This window comes from Eleutherodactylus coqui, chromosome 2 (assembly GCF_035609145.1).
Source record: "Eleutherodactylus coqui strain aEleCoq1 chromosome 2, aEleCoq1.hap1, whole genome shotgun sequence".
Classification (NCBI taxonomy): Eukaryota; Metazoa; Chordata; class Amphibia; order Anura; family Eleutherodactylidae; genus Eleutherodactylus; species Eleutherodactylus coqui.
The window spans coordinates 26,062,974-26,082,440 of NC_089838.1; the positions used below are offsets into that span (position 1 = coordinate 26,062,974).

The window sequence follows — 19,467 nt, forward strand, 5'->3', positions numbered from 1 at the left end:
TACTGTGCAAATGTTAATTGCAGAAGCAAGAAACATTTGGTGGAAGTAATTTTCGTTAAAGGGTGTTCTACAAGTTATTAATGGGACCCTGTTGCATTCCACAGCAGTATAAGTTATGGTGCTATTCGGGGGTGTGACAAAGAGCCGGGGGGGACACTACGGGTGAGTATAAATACATCACCCGTCTCTGTCACGTCCCCTAACGGCACCATAACTTAGTTCAAGGTGCTGTGGCATGTGACAGATTTCCTTTAAATTCAATGGTTCACTTACTTTTTCTCCCTGCACTGTAGATGATTACAAAGTCTCGAACAGTACAAATGTCTACGTGTTATTAGTTAGTTTGCGTTTGTCTATAATTATGACTTCGATAACAATCAGCCCACATTTTATTAGTAATCAATGCCGAAATCCAGGTATCTCTAAAGGGTTCATTTACTTTTTCCTGCTGCTGTAGTTGGAGTCCCATGATGGCTTTTGGGATTTCACATCAATAGAAGCTCATTGCCTCAGTTTACCACTAACTGGTCTTCCTGGCTTATGAATAAAATTCTAGTGCCACAGTGAAGACTGACACTCAAAGGATGTGTATACTTTTGCAACCAATATTTATATTACTGCAGAGCATCTCAAATTTAAAAAAAACTTGCCTTTTTTTCTCCATTTATTTTCCCTTCTTCTGGATCAACATGGCAGGATAATAAGCCGAACTGGATGGACACGCGCCTATTTTCAGCGCTCCTCCACACAGCTGGGCGTCCTTCCCATCTGCAATGTCTTCAGTATTGAACGTAAACTTTATTTTTATCCCCTTTCTTAGCACAAATACTAACAGTTTCAGACGGCGCCCCCCCCCTGAGCGTCCCACTACAGGAAAATGCAATATTGTTTGTACTTAATAAGTACTTGTGCCAAGTCGTCTATAAAGAAGATGAAATATTGCGAGCGCCGTACGGCGGGGAAAGCGCCGGGCGGCGGTTATTATGAACACTCACTATTGTTTCATAAAGAGAACGATTAAGTATTCAAGGTGTTTGTCTCATCAGCCAGAAGCCATTATTCAGAATATTGAAAATGATTTGCAAATTAGCTGCAAGCTTTGAAAAGGCGAAGTAATAGAAAAAGTAGCGTTCCACTTCCCGGAGTCTGACGGGAATTTCAAGTGTTCATACTGGAGCAGCGGAAATCATTCTGGGCAAAGACTTCTATGTAGACATGTAGCAGAGCTGAGTTTGTTAGATGCTGTATAAAATCCTTGTTGATGCGCTGCACATACGTTTGATATGGTCGACCAATATATGCTGTGATTGGAATCCAATGCATCAGATCACATGGCCTTATTCCGCGACGTAAAAACACCCGACCGGCCAATATAGCGCCGGGCGTTTTTACGTCAGGCCCAAAAGATAGTCCTGGAACTATCTTTTGGGCCGGAATACGTCGGCCGCTGTATGGGCTGCTATGGGAGCCAATGACAGCGTCCGGAGAAGGGAGGCGGGAGGGAGTTTAGCAGCATGACTGCTAAAATCCTTCCCCCTTCTCTCCTCCCCTCCAGCTAATTCCAATGGGAAAGGGGTGGGGCTTAGATCTGCCCTACTCACATTGCAATCACCCGATGGGGAGGAGAGAGGAGGTGAGCCGGCGTGGAAAGAGGAAGGCTCAACGGCATGGCGGACACTTGGTATATGCGCCATTAGATTTGTGCGCCCGTTTGCGAGGTTTTACACCTCCCATCGTAGCGTCTATCAGACGACCCTGAAAACGGCGGCCGATATACGCTTGTGGGAATAAAGCCCAAGGCACATTCAACTTCAGGCCAGATTCACAAGGGCAATATTTGTGTGCGCAATATGCAGTGAATAGAACTCATTGCTTTCGCTGGCTTTGTTCACATGTTTGTATTTTCAGCTGTGCAAAAAAAACCGAAGCATGTTCTGTTTTCCTATACAAAGTCCCCATAGAAGTCAATGTGCAAATGCACGCTAAATATGCTAGGAGATACGTGAAACACTGTATGATTGTGCAGTAAAAAGAATGGGAGACAGACTAATTAACCATTTAAATTGGGGCATTTTTTTTTTTTGCCATGTCTTGCATGTGGAAAACACACGGTAAAATACGCCGATGCATGCACAAAAAAAGCAAAGTTCTTTCCGCAAAAACACAACGCTCGTGCAAATACGCATACGTCAGTGTAAATCTGGGCTAAGGGCGTATTTGCATGTTCATGTGCTGTCCATCTTGACAACACACGGCCCCATAAAAGCCTACAAGGCTATTCACGTGTCCATCAAACAACTAACGACCACTTGTCTGTGAGTATGTACGTTTGTGTGTGAGTGCTTCTTATCCTCCGCCCCTGCTGATGTAATTGCTCCACCCCCTGGTGATGTCATCACTGGTCCTACAACATATATAAAACACAGAGCCTGACCGACAGAAGAATAGCACAGTTAAGGCTCTTGGAAGGAGAGGACAAAAATAACAAAATAAGAATACAACTAAGCCGTTATTATCTCAGACACAATTCAGCAGTCCTGAATGGAGACACTGACCTACACCCACCACAGCGATCCAGTCGGCTGAAGGACCTGCAGTGATATCACTGCGGTGGGAGGAGCCATTATGCAGTTTGGTAGAAAGTACTGTATACTGGATAAGCCGACAGCAGCCACCGGGACCTGTGATGACGCCACCGTCAAGTGATCACCTGTGTGGGTGGAGTCAGGGATCTCATGACCAGGGGCTGATCACTGTATCCAGGAGTCTGCTGAGCTGGTGATGTCTGGAAATCAGCATGGGTGTACCATGTAGTAGAGCTGTATGTGTTTGAATCAAGATACATGTAGTAGAGCTGTGTGTGATGTGTGGGGATCATAATGGATGTACCATGTAGCACAGCTGTGTGGCCACCAGAAACACTGGTACTGTAATTTCCTAATAATTACTAGTGTTTGTTATACGGACGGATGGTCCATGTGAAAAAAAAAAAAAACCTGCATGTCCTCTTCCCAACCGTTTTCTTGGACGAGAATAAGACATGCAGTATACTCAGTCTGCGCCAATCGGACAGCACACGGATATCCGCCGTCCATTCCTGGTCCGCCCAAGTTTCTTAAACACAACACTCATTTGTCAACGGGGCCATACAGATAAGTGGGTTTTTACATGGACATGAAGCCTATGGAAGCCGTCCGGATCCGCGGCACACACACCTGAATTCCTGCTCTCTGGCGCAGGAGCGCAGGAGTTCAGAAAAAAAAAATAGAGTCCCGAGCACATCCGCCGGGCCGAAGAAAGAAGATCCGGCTGCAACGGAGGGGAGATCCGCAGCGTCCGGACAGGTAAGTAATTCTTCTTTTTAGGCCTCATGTCCGCGAGGAAAGGAGGGACCCGCTGCGGGATTCTGCATGAAGAATCCGCGGCAGGCCTGATTTTCCCCGTGGACATGAGACCTTAATGCCTCTGATGAAGGGAAGTTCTGGAAAGATGAAGGGAAGTCCTAGGGAGATAAAGGGAACCCTCAGGGAGATGAAGGGAGCCCCTGGGGAGATGAGAGGGAAGCCCCGAGGCACTCCTCCACACAATACTGTGCATATTTGTGCGGCCGCTGCTAGTTCACATCACCCCGCCTTGACTTACATGGCAATTAAGCCAAATGAGGTGCTGGTGTTTAGCGCATACCCGAGCGTACATATGTGCGCAACGTCCATAGACCTCTAGGGGCCTCTTTAATGGGCAAATTAGAATGACTCCTTTGAAATCAATGGGTTCTATTTTCTGTGATGCTTATCACATCAGGTAGGCTGCTTCCCGACTATATATGGAATGGTGTCTTTTTTTGCCTAGTGCCGGATTACCAGACATTCCGGATTGGTACAACTTTACTAGAAATATATATTGCATCCGCAATGGCGGCATGAATCTATTTTTCAAATATCTGTTTTTTTTTCATCCTCTTGATGTGACTCTATTGAGTTCTATATCAAAGCCTAGGAGGATATCTGTTTCACCAGATGAGGACATTCCTGCACCCCCCAGCTGTCCTGACCTGTGTCTGTGGCTTTGTAGTTTGGGGTTTGAGTGATCAGACAAACGGTGCGTGTTAATCCGGTCATTTGTCTAATAATACCGCTATTTAGTAAATCACCGCGCACATTTCTAGATACTGTTACCCCATCGCCATATGGTCCGTGTCACCCATTGAAATATGACCTGTGGAGGAATTATAGGATCTGTAGCATGGGTCTGATTTATACCTTCGGGAAGGAAGAAGGAAGATCCAGATCTACGCGACGCCTCAAAATGACACATTTTATTTGATCGCATTATCGTTTTCACATATATTTGTCTTTAGCTAATGAGCTATTATGATGAACGAGGGACGGACAATATAAAACAGCTGCAATGCATTTCATTCAATCACATTCACTGTTTGGCTTGATCCTACCGGTTCATAAATAAGGGACCTTTCGCACGAGCGTGATTTTAACCGTCTGATAGCCGCGCTAAAAAATCATGACCATCGGAGCCGAAAATCGCCGGAATGAAGAATAGTCGCCACCAAGTGGTGGCTATTTTTCATGGCTGGCTGCGTTGTCTTGCACTGCATTGGCCCTCAGCCCCGAAATCCCTCGCTCAGCAAAACAATTTTCAGTGCCTTTAAATGCCTCACTAGAAGCACCAGTCACTGTTTAGCAGCTCTAGCCGCAACTAAACTCCCTCCCTTTGCTGGACGGCTCACATGGACTCTCATAGGAGTCTTTGTATCACTTCAGGGAAATAGCTATCCTCCGCAACGGCTGGCAGCGATCCTTGACAGAGGGAAAATAGTAAAAAAAACCTAAAAACCTTGGTTCATGCGCTAATAGGCTCCGTAGCAGCGAGCATATTAGCGCATGCGCCCATGTGTTTAAGTCCTGAAACTGCAGGTCTACTGATATGAACACACAGCATCATAGATTTCTGGCTGTGATGCTGTGAGTTTGGGTCAATAGTCCCCAGGCCGGGCTGGACCACTCGCTCATATTATGGGAGCTTAGATACACCCATAGTATGCTCGTGTGCGTTGCGCCCGAGAATCTGTGTGCTATACATGGACACAGCAAATTGACGCCCTGTTTCTCATCCGTCAAACTGAATAGGACATGCCATTAGTATTTTTACGTGGACCATGTCTAGGTGTATGGGCCTATAGGCTATAATAGGGTATGTGCTATCTGTGGAATCGTATGGTGTAGCAGAGGCCTAGCAGAGGGCAAGGGTTGACGTAAGGGTAATGAAACTGTATGAAAACCTGGGATTGTAACCTTTAGGTTGCGCAACAACTTTGGTGGTGCTGGGGGTTGCGTGACCAAAGATGATTATGCAGTAGCACTGCGACGTTGCATTGCCATTGAGCTCAACGATGCGATCACTAAAAACTCAGTAGTACAACTTGCAACTCCTCTGAGTTCAACTGCAATGTCATATCTCAGAGCTACACAGCGATCTTCAGTCACACAAACCCCATCATGGCCAAAGCAGCCTTAGGCTCGGGCCGCATGGAAACTTTTTGTAGCGTGACTTTCCAGTTTTAGATATCAGTCTGCAGCCGCAGTCCAGGGAAATAATGTGAGTTGCATGCGACCGCATTCACTCCTGTCAACTGCAGCTGTCACTCAATAGTTAAAATTGGACCGTTGGACTACAAAAAGTCTCTTTATAGCCCCGGCCCGAGGGTCTGTGGTAGGATGATGGCATCTGGTTTCCTTGACCCACCAGAGGTAACGATTCTCAGTGCCATCTATATACCCCACCTACACAGTTGGTGCTCTAGTATATAATGACTTTGTTTCATCTTCACGGCTTGGATACATTTCTTTTTGTTATAGGTACCACGAAATGTAAAGTAGATTGTAATCCAAGGGAAGGGGATGGTGGATTAGGTGGATTTAGTGTATAGCAATACTTTGGTCAAACAGTCCTGCACGTATATAGCTAAGCAATGGAAACTTGTGTATGAGGGAGATCTGTTACATACAGCATATATATTTCAGGGGCACATAAGATGGGATTCTCACATAAAGTATGCTGGCTATTTATCACCGTGATCATATTAATAAACTGCGGCTGCCTCGGGTGGTATGGTTTCACATGTATATCCTGCGACTTTCATGATAAAAAAAAAATCTCCTTCCAATAGCATTAGGTATATGTTACTGCAGCACGGACTTATACCGTGTTTCCTCGAAAATAAGACAGTGTCTTATATAAATTTTTGTTCAAAAAGGTTTAACTTTTTTACATGTATAGCTGCCTGGACACTATTTAAATTGACTTTTTAATTAACTGTTAGCAGGGCTTAATTTTGGAGTAGGGCTTATATTTAAAAAATCCTTAAAAAGCCTGAAAAATCGTTTGCATCCTCAAAAGTTCTGGAAAATCATAGTATGTCTTATTTTCAGGGTATGTCTTATTTTCAGGGAAACAGGGTAGAAAGCAGGCAAAAATCAATATAGAAGTACAAAAAATACAGTAAATAAGTGAAAAAAGTACAGAAAATATATAAATAACATAAGCACGTCCATAAAATAAATACAAAATAAATAAAAACAAACAAAAATGAATTAAGAAAATAGGAAAAAAATAATACGTAACAAATAAATAAAATGCAGAAATATACGTAATACAAAAATAAATAAGTGAATAACTACAGTGATCCCTCAAGTTACAATGGCCGTAGGATACAATGGGGGATATCTATTATCGTATTTAGTATGATGTACTACAGTACTCTTGATCCATAGGGTGACCCAGAGTCAGCAACGACTGAACGGTCAATCATCATCACTCCAGAAGCTGGCATATATTAGACTTGAAACCTACTTTTGCTTGTAGCTGGTGTAGGTTTCCCTCTGGCGCGTCGAGGTGCCGCTAGATGAGACAAATGTATGAAAAAGCTTGTGCCTCTTACATATTGTTGCCAGTGGCCAGGCGCACAGTTTACCGGCATATGAAACACTGGTCTCAGTAATTACGCCCCAAGATGCATGTAATGGCCTTTTTCAGACATTAGAACTGGAAACCAGATTGACCATACAATGTCACAGACAGTCCGGATCATGCACGTTCCTGGAAGATCCAGCCAATCAGCATGGGCATTTCACTGGTAATACCTTATATTACTTATGGGACCTTCACACGGGACAGAATTATACCTCAGGACGCAGCCTGTAAAATTCCACACCAATATTCTAGATCTAACTGCGGATTTTGATGCGACATTGCAGGCAGGTTTTATGCCATTTTTAATTCTGCATCAGGTAGCCTGTGGATTTTGGTGCAGAATTTACTACAGTTTGCGGTGCGTCGTGCGGCCTATCCCGTCCTGGACAAAAGGTCCCTAGGTACATGAACTGTCTACTTGTGCTTCTCCGCAGTACAGTGAGGTACTGCATGTTCCCTACTGATATCTACATCTGCCAGGATGAGCTGCTCCGTTCGGCACCAGTGAGGGCGGTTCCATGAACCCTGAAGAAGCTCCTGTCCACACCATAGAAAGTGATTTACATCTTCCAGGAGCTCTAACTGGCTGTTAGAAGGTCTTGCTTTATCTGTATTATTTCCTTACTTAATGTTCTTTCATCGTCATTTTGTATTATTTTTCAGTGATATTTTGGAGGCTTCAGATCCAAATCCCAGTTTCCCATAGAGTTATGGTCCCAACATACAATGGTCGTCCCCGAACCGATTATTATGGTATGTTGAGGGAGCACTGGTACATAAACAAATAAGTAGAGTTGAGCGAACATAGTCTGCCGAGCTTGATGCTCGTTCGAGTATTAGCATATTCGATGGTGCTCGTTACTTGAACGAGCATCAAGCCGTGTTCGACCCCGCCCCAGTTTTTGGCTCCTCCCCTCTCTAACGTGCCTGTTTTGGCCCCTCCCCGCCACGACGCAGTGTGTGTCAATGGCAAACTTTTTGTCTGGAGGAGAGGGAGAGGGAGAGGGAGAGGGAGAGGGAGAGAGAGAGAGAGAGATCGGGACCCGGCGTCCCACATACAAATATGCTTCAGTCTCCCATTGTAATGGGAGTGGGGGTTTGTTACTCGAGTAGAGCTCTCGAATTTTACGAAAAGCTTGACTCGAATAACGCGGACACGAGCATTTGGGTGCTCGCTCATCTCTACAGATAAGGCTACATTCACACTTCAGTGAGGGGGTCAGTTATAATTCCCTCTTCCTGTTCCGTTTTTTGGGCAGAGAAACAGAATTAAAACAGAAATAAACATGTCTGTATTTTTTCCGCACTGATTTCACGGGATTAAAAAAAAAAAAAACAGGCAAAACAAAAGCAAACGGAAAGCTTTCTGTCTGCTACTGCTCCATTAGGTTTCCATTTAACGGAAGAAATAGCGCAGTCTGCAGCACAACTTGATTCGTTGAAAAAATGGAAACCCAATAGAAAGGAATCAAAGTGAAAGTTTTCCCGTTTTCTTTTAAACCCATTGCAATCAACGGGGGAGTAAAACGGAACCTTTAGTTCTGTTCTAACTCCATTTCTCTGCTTGAAAAAACAGAGCACAGACATGGAATTATAACTGACAGCCCAAGGCTACATGCACACGAGTGCGAAGCTCGCGCAAGTTCTATGCGTTGCCAGACTCTTGAATGGAGTCATACACATGAGCGATGCTGCAAGGTAAAAATTTCTCGGGACGCACCGGCCATTTTTTTCCAATGGGACCTTAAAGACATCGCATGGCACTTGCGTCCCGTGCAATGCGCATGCGAGTGGTTTGTTTCACATTGAAATCAGAATTTCACGAATGTGATGCGAGGCGTTTCTGAATGAAAGACAGACACCTCGCGTCAGCGGGTAAAACGCATGCAGACAAGCGCGTTATCAGGCCGGGTTTCCAGGCCCAATATCGTGCTCGTCCGTGTGAATGTAGTCTAAGGCTGCTTTCACATCTGCAGCAGGAATTTTGTTTATCTCCTCTGTCCGGGGAGCAGAAAAGGGGAATTCCCTGGCTGAATGGATCCGTCTTATGATAGAACCTAACAGCGCAGAACGGACCCCATTGACTATAATGGGGTCCGATCAGTCTATGCTCAGCTGCGTGACATTTTACCGGAAGTGCAGCGTGCAGTTTTTGGTCTTCCGGTATTTTGTGCCAGATCTGCAATAGAACCTTCAACCGGAGGGTCCGACGCAGATGTGAAATCAGCCTTAGGGCTGTCTCACATCGGTGTATGATAATTGCATATTATGCGCTCGCAATACGCTGTACCAATATCGCATAGGCCATGCGAACGCTGACACAAATTGCGAATATTACGCGTGCAAGAAAAATCACAGCATCTTCTATCTTGGCGTGTATTACGTGCTCATACACGCTAGGATAGTACATGTTGATGGGCAGCCCACAGCCTTTACACAATGTTATTGCATACTGGCTATGTGCCACGCTCGTATATCTTGCAGCCCACACGCTACATGATATGCTCATGTGAGTCCGGCCTTATATGAATAAATTGAAATAGAAAAAAAAAAATTAATTAAAAAAAATTAATTAAAAATAAATGAATATCGACAGAAAATAAAAAAAAAAAAACCCCCAAAAAAACCTCAATGCAAAAAGTAGTAAAAATTCGCTAAAATGCAGTGGTGCCTGCCGTGGTCGTAGCGGTGGAAGCGGACACAGTGCGGTCAGAGAGCCCTATAAAAGAACTGCTCTGCACCAGGGGTCTAGTAATTCCCTGCCTTCCATCGTCTGCAGGGTTTTGACATGAAAGTAAAACCGAAATCTAAAATGTGATTCTCAACGTCAAAAAGCTGAATGACAAGTAAATCAGAGTCGTGGATTAAAAGAGCCTGCACTCTTCAGGTGCTGCAGACAGCGCTCGCAGGTGTCAGCCGAGATTTATTATTCTCCAAGTTATCATTTACAGTCCGGCTCCCGGACACACGACTATCAGCAGTAAAATGACACATGTGCTTATTATTCTTGGTCAGCTCGATGTCCAGCTGTGTTGTATCACACGTTGTAAAAGAAGCGCAGGCCTGCCAAAAACAGCACCCGTTGCATTTATAAGACTTACCTGGGAAACTTCTTGTAAGGTGGAGTCTTTCTCAAAAAGTTCTAAAAAAAATAAATAAAAAAACAATTATATTTCAAAAAGTAGACTAAATGCAATACTTAACTGCAACCGCATTTAGGCGGAAGGGTTGCATTTGCGATAAACAGTACGTACTCCGGATGTGGCGTACCTCCGGACTTAATAACACCATACAACTCTACTTCTTGGTTTATTAGTGTAGTGGCGCAGAGTTAGTGGGGCCCCTCCATAACGTACTATGTTCGTCTCGTGCCAATGTCTTGTCAGTGTCTTATTTGTGGAGTGCATTAGATTTATGTGGATTGGATGTTTGCAGGACTGAAAGGGTTAATGTCTGGTATGTGCTGTCTTGTCTGGGAAATGTATCGTTTGTAGTCACATGATAGTGTTAGGTATATATGTTTGCAAGAAAGCAAAAGGAATGGTTGTTGGTTCGGTTCGTTCCGTCTGTCTAGAGGTCTGTCTATCAGTGGAGAGAAAGGAGGGGCAGGATCGGGAGACATGGAAGTCAGAGAGGTGGTCTTCTGCTGCCACCAGGGTCTAGCCCTGCAAAGAGACTACCTATGGCCTCCATTTGTAGAGAGCGTGAGAACCTGGACATGATGGAAACTCGTGGATGGGCAGCACTGGTACCGCATGCATCCGGAGGAATGGAAGGAACGGTGGCGTCATGAGTGACAATTGGACTTCGGGTAACCTTTGGTTACTATCCCTGTGATCTTCCTTAGCAACACCGTGGTCGGGTCCTGAGCTACCCCCTAGGGGAGGAGATGGTAGAGCCCCATGACAAGGCCTTTCTGTACCACGCAATTAATTGTGGTTTGTTTTGTTCGGACACCAGTGCCCTTAGGCACAATTTGTAGTTGTGAATGGTGAGGTGTGGGCTCTCTTTCTGCCTGGCACCTCTCTTTTCTCTCTTCACTCTCTTTACTTGTTGCTTAACCCTTTCCAATCCACTGCCTGACGTCTGAAGACATTCTGATTGAAGGCTATACAGCTTCGATGTCGGAAGACATCCGGCAGGGTATTCTTACTGTATATTACTGGCCGCTCTGTTGTCGGGGGCCTCTCCAGCATGACACATACCGCAGTACTGGCTTTAGCCAGCAGATGGCGCCATTGTAAAATGGCAGAAAGAGAAAGCCCCTTAGGAAACCCTGAATCCAAAATTGGATTGTAAAGGGTTAAACCTATTCTGCTTCTACTCTCTGGCACTAGCATTGCCTGGTGTGTCTCACTCTCTGGCTCCTGGGACCATTGTCCAGCTATTTATCATTTGTCACCCGACCAGTTGGTCTGCAGCCAATCACAGCCTATCTGGTTGCTAGGCAACCTGCCTCATCTGAGTCTCTATGCATTTTTTCTATCTTGTGCAGCTGGATAAAAAACGTCCCAACTGGTTGCTAGGTTACCTGCATCCCTTATGTAAACTGACAGATTAAACCTCTAGGACCGGTTATTATATTACCAGTCCCCATATCTAAACAGTGCTATGTAGTGCCTATTTCCAGGCCACTACAGATAGATATGAGAGATAGATGGGGTATTATTGTATCTTGATGCCACCAGAAAGTCCTGGTGGAGCCAAGATTGACAGGGGGATGATGCCCCCTGATGCTGATTGGCTGTACAGCAGCCTGGCCAATAGGTCCTGGAAGGCCACTAAAAGTTGCAGAAAAAGAGATACAGCGGGCCCTGGTGCAATCACACAGCCACAGTTCCGACTGCATTCCTCCCCACCGAGGCATAAGGCGGAACACCCTCAGTGTTGTAGCACTGAGCCAAAAGCGTCCTTGAGCGGATTTTCCTGCGCCGTCGGCGGTTGCCCACAAGAGACACCCGCAGCCCCACCTGATGTTGCTTTCACATACCAGCCGCTGTAGGGAGGCGACGGGCCGGGGAGGAGAGAGAGTCATATGCGGCTTCCGAACAGTCCAGGAGCGCATGGCCGGGGCCCCCCACCCGATGTAACTTTAACATCGTGGCCGTTGCAGGGAGGCCACAGGCCCAGTGGCACAGACAGTGACCGGTGGCGGCCACACCGTGCAGGAGCACAGCACGCATCACAAAGCTGCGCTCTCCACTCGCCTGCCTGCATTACAGGGCAAGGGAGCGAACAGCGTCGTGGGACTGGCACATGGACAATGCCTCAGAGAAGCAGGAACCCAACAGCAGTGGGACAGTGAGGCCAAGCCGCCTAACAGGGGTGCAGCACAGCAGCGGGTAACAGACATGGAGCATGGCTCACTTACATGGCATGCCACTTCAGCCCCTCATCTATTCAGGCACCTTGTAGGACCTTTAGCTATTCCACCAATCAGGAGCTAGCGCTTTCCCTGTCAAACCCCTAGCTTCCAGTGGAGTGAAAATGCAAGAATAATGATAGATAGATAGATAGATAGATAGATAGATAGATAGATAGATAGATAGATAGATAGATAGATATGAGAGAGATAGATAGATAGATAGATAGATAGATAGATAGATAGATAGATAGATACGTAGATATTGCACAGGCCACTCATAGTATAAAAACTACAGACAACATTTGGGTGTTTTCCACAGTGTACATGATACTGACCAACGCTTCTTTACAGATGGACAACAGCATATTTCCAATATGCTGTAATGCGACTAATACTGAGCTGTGAAAAGCTACATGTCCTTTACATGTTATAACATGATCATTCAGGAGGTAGACATTTACACTCATACATTGATGCAGAATTAATAGACATGATAGACAAGATAGATAGATATGAGAGAGAGAGATAGATATGAGATAGCGATAGATGGATATGATATAGAGAGATAGATATGAGAGCTAGATAAGCTGGGGGCTTGGGCAGAAAAATGGCTAATGAAGTTCAATGTTGATAAATGTAAGGTTATGCACATGGGCAGGAGAAACGGATGTCACCAATATACACTGAATGGGGTACTGCTAGGGAAAAGGGATATGGAAAAAGACCTGGGGGTACTAGTGGATTGTAGACTAAACTGGAGTAACCAATGCCAGTCAGCTGCCACAAAATCTAATAAAGTCTTGGGGTGCATTAAAAGAGGTATAGGGGCGAAGGACGAGAACATTATCCTCCCACTATATAAGGCACTTGTCAGGCCTCACATGGAATACTGCGTACAGTTCTGGTCACCGGTGCTCAGGAAAGATGTTACAGTGCTTGAGGGGGTTCAAAGAAGGGCAACTAAACTAATACATGGAATGACGGGACTGGAATACCCAGAGAGGCTATCAAAATTGGGATTATTTACCCTGGAAAAAAGACGGCTAAGGGGTGACCAAATAACTACCGTATTTTCCGGACTATAAGGCGCACCGGATTATAAGGCGCACTTTCTATGAGCGCATTATAAGCGATCTTGTTTCATATATAAGGCGCACTGGATTATAAGGCGCAGCACATTACCGTTAAATAAACCATTGCTCAGACTGCAAGTCAAAATTTATTACACTTTTTAACAATAACTTGCAACTGGTTCAGCTGTAATTGCAAATCAAAACGTTTACCGTACTTTTTCAGTTCATTCCTCCACCAGAAATCCATCAAATCCGTCATCTTCAGTGTCAGAGTTGAACAGTTGGGCGATTTCGGCATCAAGCATGGGGTCCTCCTCTTCATTATCCGAGTCGGTCTCGTTGCTGCTGCTAGGCTCTTCAGTGGTGATTCCAGCCTTCCTGAAAGCTCGGATGACACTGGAGACTGATACATTCTTCCAGGCATCCACGATCCACTGGCACATAGTGGCATAACTCGCACGGCGTTGCCTCCCTGTGTTGGTGAATGTGTGGTCACCTTCTGTCATCCAATGCTCCCATGCAGCTCGCAATTTAACTTTAAATGACCTGTTGATGCTGATATCTAGCGGCTGGAGCTCTTTGGTTAATCCACCAGGGATGACAGCAAGCTCCGAATTAGTTTTCTTCACTTGGGCTTTGACAGTATCGGTCACGTGGGCGCGCATCGAGTCACAGACCAATAGGGATGGGAATTTGTGAAAAAAACCACCCGGTCTCTTGACGTAGACCTCCCTCAGCCACTCACTCATCTTCTCCTCATCCATCCAGCCCTTTGGGTTAGCCTTAATGATGACACCAGCAGGAAAATTTTCTTTAGGCAAAGTCTTCCTCTTGAAAATTACCATGGGTGGTAGTTTCTGGCCATTAGCCTGACAAGCGAGAACTACAGTGAAAGATGACTTCTCATTTCCTGTGGTACGTATAGATATCGTACTGGTCCCTGTTTTCTCAACAGTACGGTTTACGGGGATATCGAAAGTGAGGGGAACCTCATCCATGTTAATAATGTGTTCTGGCTGGATATTTTTTTCATTTATCTTGGTTATGCAGTAGGTGCGAAAAATGGCCAGCTTCTCTTCATAATCCTTTGGTAATTGCTGGCACACAGTAGTTCTGGTGCGAATGGAGAGATGACGCCTTTTCATGAAACGAAAGCACCATGAAGGACCTCCTCGAAAGTCCTTGATCTCCATGTCACGTGCTAAAGCAGTGGCTTTGAGTCGAATAGAGACAGTGGAGACGCTTCTACCTGCGTTTCTCTGTTCCATAACCCACTGTTCTATTTTGTCCTCCAACTGTGGCCACCTTGCTTTGTTTCCTCGGAAACTCATTTTGGTCTTCTTTACTTGGCGGAGGGCATCTTCTTGTTTTCTCCACTTACGCACCATGGATTCATTAATGTTGAATTCTCTTGCAGCTGCCCTATTTCCATGCTCTACTGCATAACTTATAGCTTTAAGCTTGAAACCTGCATCATAAGCATGTCTCTTAACAGGAGGCATTTTTTGGGGTAGTGGGTATAGTTAACGCTAAAGCACAGATATGCAAGTCGTGCGCTAGATGGGCACTCTGCATAGACAGCCCTGGGGCCTTTCAGGAGGTCCCCGGCTGCCTAGCAACCGCACAGCGTCCCGCGATCTCATCGTGGGACGCTGTACGGGCCCCCTGAACATCGGTTGCAGGCTGTTCTTACAGCGGGCACCCGGCGGCAGCAGTTCTGATGAGCCGCGCCGCTCGTTAGAACTGTTAACACTTTAAATACTGCTGTCAGAGCGGTATTTAAAGTGTTAACAGTTCTGACAAGCGGCGCGGCTCGTCGGAACTGCTGCCGCCGGGTGCCCGCTGTAAGAACAGCCGGCACCCGACGTTGTATGGAGCAGGATCCACCCGCGATCCCGCTCCATACTACTACTTGTTTGACTTGCGAACGGGCTCCCGGAACGGAACCTGTTCGCAAGTCGGGGAGCACCTGTACTGTAAAAACCCAAGTGAAGAATAAATTCATAGGCGCACGGGGGGGGGGGGGGGGGGGGGGGGGGGAGGAGCATGGTGTGTGCTGTGGTATGCCGCCCACGATAGAGGTAAAGGATCCTGTATGAACCCCTTTCTTTACTGTCGGGTTCATATATAAGGCGCACCGGATTATAAGGCGCACTTTCTATTTCTGAGAAATTCTCAGCATTTTATGTGCGCCTTATAGTCCGGAAAATACGGTAAGTATAAATACATGAGGGGACAATACAAGGATCTCTCCCAAGATCTGTTTATACCCAGGACTGCGACGGTAACGAGAGGGCATCCGCTACGTTTAGAGGAAAGCAGGTTTCATCACCAACATAGAAAGGGTTTTTTTACTGTAAGAGCAGTGAGACTGTGGAACTCTCTGCCTGAGGACATGGTGATGGCAAAATCCATAGAGGAGTTTAAAAGGGGACTTGATGTCTTTCTGGAGAGGAAGGATATTACAGGATATAAACCTTGGGTTAATTGTTAATCCGGGTATACAGGCAGGTAGGAACTATTAGAGGTTGATCCAGGGATTAGTCTGATTGCCATTAGGGAGTCGGGAAGGAATTTTCCCCCAAATGGGCTAATTGTCTCCTGCCTCTTGGGGTTTTTTGCCTTCCTCTGGATCAACAACATAGGAGGATAAACAGGCTGAACTAGATGGACATTGTCTTCATTCGGCCTTACATACTATGTTACTATGAGATAGATAGATAGATAGATAGATATGAGATTGTCCATGTGAATAGTGGATGCTACGTGATGGCACGGCAGTGACATATGGAGGCGGAAGCAACACATTTCTACAAAAATAGCTTTACTGTACAACAACCGAATAAACATCATTTCGTTCTATATGAGGGTTTTTCTACTTAAACATTGCAAACTAACTCAACGCACCTTCTCTTAAAGTGACAGTACTAAATTATCCATTGCCAACCAACAAGTCATCTCTTGGTCTTCCCCACTTGCATTTTCATCACCCGGCGTCTCACCAGCATTCAAGGCACATGACTCTCAAGCCTTCCCTCATCATACCTTACACCAGCCTCACTTATTTGCAGCACCATCTACTATTAAACTATGCTTCCTAATGCGTAGAACTGAACTCTTCCACTCCGTAGAAGCTGCATCCTTTCCTCATAAAATCTACAACGTAATAGATGGCACTATCTTTGCATCAAATAAGTCTTCAAATGTCTCCACTCGTCTGCAGCACAACTATTACATTGAGCTTCCACTTCCAGACAGCCCTGGCCATTGTTCTGCTGCCCCTGGTATCAGCTACCACTACTTCCACTGCGCTCCTCTTATCCCTGCTGGTCCTCACTGCTGCGCCGCTGCCCTGTACTGAGCTGTGACACAGCTCTTTAGGGTGCCTAGATGCTTCCCAAACTTTTGTGAGGGGCGCCTCTGCACTTACCTTTCCGGCTGTGACTCTGGGCTTCTACATCTCACCTGTCACATCTCCCTCTCTTTCCCTCCTGGACACATCTCGTACTGCAGGGTGGCAGGGCTTCATATGCATCTCTCAGACCACTTGATAGGAGTTCTTGGACTACTCCTAACACTAATGGGGAGCACGGGGAAGCGCCTCACCCACATGGGTGTAGCCACTGTAGTAAGGCATGTGCCCTAATACTGGGTGATAAGGGGGTTGCCAACAATCTACTCAACCTTGAACAGGGTAGATACACAATTAGGACAGCAAAAGGAAGTTTTTCCACTGAATGAAGGAAACTCTAGCTACAATTCTGGCCAAGCATGATAGATTTTCTGACAACGGCCCATTGTGTCGAAGACTGCCCTACGCTCTTCCCCAAGTGTCTACTGTCACCATGCCTATTCCTTTACTTCCATGAAAGGCAAGTGCCTGCGGAGGTGACCGGTGGTAGATTATCTTCTTATCCCTATGGCAGTAAAATTGCATTGTTTATCCATTTAGAGAGGCAGGAGAGCTGTTGACTAAATGGTTGTTCACCCAACATCATGCTGTAAACCTTGGCATTAAAGGACAATGGGCCGTGTTTCTTTTGGGGGGGGGGGGGGAACGTCTTAGCTTCAATATCACTCCATGACTACAGGAATTGTGATCTGAATGCACTGATCTGCACATATAAAGTAGTCCACAATGGGATGTAATGAACATATGACAGCTCCTGCCATGCGTAGAGTCTTCCGTCGTCTTAGAAGCCATATTGTTACGGCAGCATTGTACGGTATGAACCGTATCACAATAGGGAGATCTTGGCAGGACGTTTTCTAATACAAAGTCACCTGGCCTTCAATCTACTCTGAAGTCATCCTCTGATAACTATTTAGACTACAAAGACATGGGAGGTCGAAGAGACTATAGCAAACTGCATAGAAATGTAGCTGAATGCAAGCCAGGACAAACAAATGCTCTCCCCTCCGCCGGGACACATTTATCATCATGACTTACTCGATTGCATTTCCAATTTTTTTTCTTTCACACTTTCTTTGGAGATTGTAGATTACTTGAAAACATTATGAAGATTCATGCTGCTCTGGCTTCTGCTAGTCAAAATAATGCACTCCGGTAACAAAAGCAGCTTCTAGATGTAGTTTATAAATACTTTGTAAAATGTTTTCCTAAATCATATAGTATATAGAAAAAAAATAAAGAATGAGATATAAAGGGGAAGGAGCCCATAAAGAAGTTATAACGGGGCCTCTCCTGGGGTTGGGTCTGACCACCAAGTCATGTTCTGGCAATGGTTCTTTGCTGAGGTCCTGTCGCTAGTAGGCGCAAAGGTTCATGTAACCAATAGCTCCCATCCCTTTAGTTAGTATTGTGGGACCATTGCAGATTTACATTGCCTATGGGTAAGCGGGTGAGCCAAACCAGTCTGGGGCAATTCCAGTTTAGTAATGACCTACCAGAGTATTCTTTGACGGACCAAGGCAATAATAATAATACAATAATGATCACCGAAAGTCCAGCAGGAGATAATCTTATTTGGAGCTGACTCTGGGGCCAATCACTTGCCACCAGGCTAATTGATAAATACCTTTTAGACCTTATTGGACATTGGGAACAATCTGGGAACACTTCAGCGCCACAGCAACACGCCCTAGCCAGCAGTATGTTGGTGTTCTTCCCTAATAATAACTAATTATTCTAATATGTCTCACAGGCATACCTTCCTACTATCCTAGATCCAGCAGGATAGTCTGAAATACCAAGTGCTGTCCCACATCTCTCCCAACCTATGACCTCCCCACCCACGTCACAGGCCTCTCACTAGCCAAGCCAGGCTCCTACTGCACACTGATGAGGGGCAAAAACCCGAAACAGCTGTCTCTGTATGGAGTCTGGCTTGGCTTTCAATTCCCAATCATTGCTCTACAGACCTATATAAAGGATCAAGCATTGATTTGAAGGAATGCTGCCACCCAATAGGTGGCGCTGCAGAGGTATCGTAATATCTTCTTTATTTGCACTGCGCTGTACTCTACTAGCACTGCCTATCTGCCTCCGGTTCTCTTTGTCTTGAGACATGGTGTTTTTGTCCTGTGTTCTAGACTCTAGGCTGGTATCACAACTTGGTGAGTAGTTGTGCATTAAGTAGTGGCTGATAAGAAATGTGTCTGGTCATATGTTGCCACCAGATGTGTGCAGGAGCTTCATGGTCTCCATTACATGGACCTTACCTCCAGTTATCACCAAACCACAACTATGTCCACCAGAGTTGTTACATGGTCTTCTAGCCCTCCATATATGTAAGCTGAATTTATAGTAGTAGAACATGACGAAGTCTTGTAGCTTCACTACACATTTAAGAGGGGGGGGACAGTTAAGCCTTATTTTCTTTCATCCCTACATTAACGTCATTGGAGATGTATAAATGTATATTCATAACTCAGTTACAAAAGAGTATATGAAACAGCACTCATATAATATCATACTCCCAACTGTCTTGGATCTAACGGACAGTCCCGTATTTCAGGCGTTGTCCTGCCAGGTTTGCCCCAGTCCCACTATGTGTGCTGAAATCCAAGCTCATTGCTGCA

The 19,467-nt window shown here is 45.4% G+C and overlaps 1 protein-coding gene across 1 annotated transcript in view; it reads right to left on the minus strand.

The window, feature by feature from the left end:
- The window catches only part of TSPAN9 (tetraspanin 9), a 413,384-nt gene that overhangs the window by 286,511 nt on the left and 107,406 nt on the right, over positions 1-19,467 (minus strand). The window contains exon 3 of the mRNA XM_066589569.1: positions 10,089-10,129. The gene's annotated coding sequence lies outside the window, so the exon portion shown is untranslated. The remainder of the gene's footprint in view (positions 1-10,088; positions 10,130-19,467) is intronic.